The sequence below is a fragment of the Ictidomys tridecemlineatus genome, chromosome 1 (assembly GCF_052094955.1).
Source record: "Ictidomys tridecemlineatus isolate mIctTri1 chromosome 1, mIctTri1.hap1, whole genome shotgun sequence".
Lineage (NCBI taxonomy): Eukaryota > Metazoa > Chordata > Mammalia > Rodentia > Sciuridae > Ictidomys > Ictidomys tridecemlineatus.
In genome coordinates, this window is record NC_135477.1 from 67,053,671 (window position 1) to 67,057,745 (window position 4,075).

The 4,075-nt window shown below is 37.9% G+C and overlaps 1 pseudogene; it reads left to right on the plus strand.

Moving 5' to 3' along the window:
- Positions 1–2,123: 2,123 nt before the first annotated feature.
- Positions 2,124–3,751, plus strand: LOC110597362 (prostaglandin E synthase 3-like; annotated as a pseudogene).
- The last annotated feature ends 324 nt before the right edge of the window (positions 3,752–4,075 follow it).

Genomic DNA, 4,075 nt, shown 5'->3' on the forward strand with positions numbered 1-4,075 from the left:
TCCACTTGATTTGGAGATACCAGTACTTTAAAAGCACTTCAAATAAATTGAAGGAAGGCCAGTAGATTAGAAGCATGGGAAAGGGGATAGGAGGAGAGTAGGGAAAGGAGTAGTACTGGGGACTGAAGTGGAGGCAATTACTTTCTATGTATGTATGATTATGTAAAAGGAAAATTCAATATTACGTGTAAGACATTCAGAAACCTCTTCCAGACTTGTGGTTATTTCTTTCTTTTTACTACTATTGTAGTTTCACTTGCCTTCTTTTTCCCTTAATTAAGATTGATAAGGGACTGGGGTTGTGGTAGAGTGCTTGCCTAGCACATGTGAGGCCCTGAGTTTCATCCTCAGCACTACATATAAATAAAATAAAGGTATTATGGTCATCTACAACTAAAAAAAAAAAATTTAAAAAAGGTTGTTAAGCTGTGTGCAGTGGTGCATTCATGAAATTCTAGGGATTACCCAGGCTGAGGGAGAAGTCCAAAGTACAAGTGTCCTGGGAAAATTATTGAGAACCTGTCTCAAAATAAAGAAACTAAAAATAAGACCTGGGATTATTCTCAGTGGCGGGTGCCCTGGGTTCCATTATCATTGCAGGTGGGGGAAAAAAAGAAGATTGAGAGCCACAAATTTAATGATTATTTGAATTTTTATCAATTTATTCCTGATATTACATTTTCAAAGTCATTCATTTCTTTCATTGTTAGTAATATTTTTTGTAATTTTAAGATGGAAATGTTTTTGTCACTCTTGCTCATCTCTTAACACAAATACTAAGATGTCTATTTTAAATCTGTCAGGTTTTTGTACAATACCTGCTGTGTCTTCTGACTCATCCTGTAGTGGTCCTTATACTGGTATACCTGTGACTAAGAATTTCTTTTTGGATATTCTCTCTCAGAGTGGCTTCATGCAGGGGAAGACCTTCACTAATAATCTCACCTAGATATTTCATGACCTCTCCATCCTTTCTGAAAATTCAAAATCTCTGAGCCTTTCAAGCAGAGAGCTGTGACCTGTCACAAATGAATAACCTACTATTCCTCCTGTTGTTTGTCTGCAGTACATGGGTGCTCAACCAGTTGTCAAGTTCTCTCTTGTTCTCAGGGGCCTCTATTTTAGCTCTCTGTGTCACAGGAGACAGAAAGCCATCACCTGAAAAACCAGAATGTTGGACTTATGTTATCTTTTTCTAACTCCCGAGGAGAACACTGAGAATTTGTTATTTTCTCTGATCATACCAGATTGTGTCCACTTAGGAACAGGCTGTTCTGGGTACTTGTTCCTCCCCATTTTCAATTAGGTTGTTCTTATTTTTGTACTCTATACTGATATTGTCTTAGTTGTACTAACATTTTTTGTTTGGCATGGAGGGCTGTCCATACCTCCAGGTGTGGTTGTGAAAGAGAAGTCATTTTGCACAGCTGCTAATATACATGGAGTCTATGCCCTTTTTAAGTAGTTTGGGAATCCTTGGAATTAAAAATGGATATGTTTCATTGTTCAGTGTATAAATGTAAAATGTGGTGAATGAAGTTATGTTTAGATTTGCTAAAGTGAAAATGAATGGTAACTTTGGGTAAAAGAACTTTAGAGGAGTACTTGAGGAGCAAATCACTAGAGCGAGTTCAAGAGTGAATGAAGAGCCTGAGAGGGCTGAATGGTAGTGCTTGCCCTGGAATTGGCCCAAGGACTTAAAATGACAATGAAGTCAGTGAGTACAGATCCTCCTCTCAGTGACATCAAACTAAGTGGCATAGTTGTGGGTGATGTAATTTTTATCTTGTTTAACTGTATCTTTCAATTCTGACATAAAAATCATGCAATATATTTACCACACTTCAAAGAGTCTTAAAATTACATACATGGAGTACCAAAAAAAACTAGAATAAGGTTTTAAGTAATAAATTCATAAAATTGCAAACTAAACAAAAACCCCTTGAATATTTTCACCAATTTCTTATAAAATCTATTAATTTGCTAGTTTTTGTGAGTAAAGAGCACGTAAATAAAAAATAATTGTGAGGGCAATATTTCTTGCTTTTTTACTATTAAATAATAGTGTTAGCTCACCACCCCTCGCTCGCACGCACGCACGTTCATTCTCCGTCCTCGCGCCCCTTTTCCTACACTTTCCTCTTCTCCCCCGTCGAAGAGCCGCTCTCTTCGCGCGGTGCATTCTGGGGATCTAGGTCGAGCCCGCTGCCGCCGTCGCCTAAGGAGAGCGACTAGAGGCCGCAATTGGGGAGAAAACGCCGGAGTCGCCATCGGAGAGGAGCCGATTCCCCAGCCTCCGCCGCCAGAGAGGCCCGCCCACCCGTTCGCCCGTCCCCCTGCCCCATTCACAATGCAGCCTGCTTCTGCAAAGTGGTAAGATCGAAGGGTCTATGTCTTCATTGAATTTTGTGTTGAAGACAGTAAAGATGTTAATGTAAATTTTGAAAAATCCAAACTTACTTTCAGTTGTCTTGGAGGAAGTGATAATTTTAAACATTTAAATGAAATTGATCTTTTTCACTGTATTGATCCAAATGATTCCAAGCATAAAAGAACGGACAGATCAATTTTATGTTGTTTACGAAAAGGAGAGTCTGGCCAATCATGGCCTAGGTTAACAAAAGAAAGGACAAAGCTTAATTGGCTTAGTGTGGACTTCAATAATTGGAAAGATTGGGAAGATGATTCAGATGAAGACATGTCTAATTTTGATCGTTTCTCTGAGATGATGAACAACATGGGTGGTGATGAGGATGTAGATTTACCAGAAGTAGATGGAGCAGATGATGATTCACAAGACAGTGATAATGAAAAAATGCCAGATCTGGAGTAAGGATTTGTCGTCGCCTGGATTTTGAGAAAGAAAATTACTTCTTCACAAGATTTCATAATTGAGAAAATTCCTGAGTTATAGCTCTAAAGGCAGATGCTGTATTTGCCTGCTTTAACCCATTTTTCAACCTGTTTTTCCCCCCTTTTTTAAAGGCTTTCACTAAGGGTTGATAATGTACCATTGTATTGGGGCAAATTTAAGTCAGCTAAGGTACTATCCTTATGCATGAACATTTCCCAGACTTCCATGAAGCTGTTGAGGTCCTAGGCAATTGATAACAGCAGTTGTAATAAGTAAAAACATTTCACCTGTCTCCTTTACTTTATAATATAATTACTGACATGATAGGAAGCTCTCAGCTTAGGGAAAGATAACTAAACTTTAGGTTTTAGGATATGGACTCAAGAGTGGCTGAAACAAATTGGCTGACATCTTAAACTGATAACCTGCCTTTCCTCTGGTGTACCCTACAGGATTGTTACACTAAAGTTTATTTTTCAGAAAATTTACTGCCTATTATTGTATGTAAGTGATTACTTGTCAGTGTTCCAGATGTATCTTAGCTAAAACTAGTGAATGCCCTTAACTTAGATGGTTTTTGAAGCCTATACATTTGGTATTGTTTGGCCCTTAAGCTTTTACATCTCTTAGCATGGAGGACGAAGAAAGCTGTACATTGTTGCTTGAGAGTCTGCACATTTAGACCAGATTTGTATTTGCACTGTCAAATACAAATCTGGTCTGTCAGTATGGCAAATGAGTGAAAAAATGTTAATGCACTATTGGATTTTTTTTATTTCTTTTTTTTTTTAATTCAGCTTGTCTGGCTGAAAACCTCAATTTATGTTCATGACAGTGGGGATTTTTTTAAATGTCTACATTCTTTCTAATAAACTGTTGGAAGACTTTAAAAAATAATAGTGTTATTATTTTAAATAAATAATTTTAAACAAATTGAAAAAAAATTGTTTATGAGTTTTTCTGTGGAAGCTTGCAATCAAGGGCTCCTGTGGATGAGCCAGGCTCAGCAGAGACAAAGTCTTCTGACCTGATTGCAGCAACTTTTGCTCTGTATAATTCCAGATTATTCTTCCAGTTCAGATCATGACTGGATCAGCATACCCCATGTCCCAGGGGATGAAAATAGAAATACACCTACTAATGTCCCATCTGCCACACTTCTTCACATGGTCATATGTAGTTGCTGGGAGACTGGACTCCATGGTCTCACTGTTTTTCTAG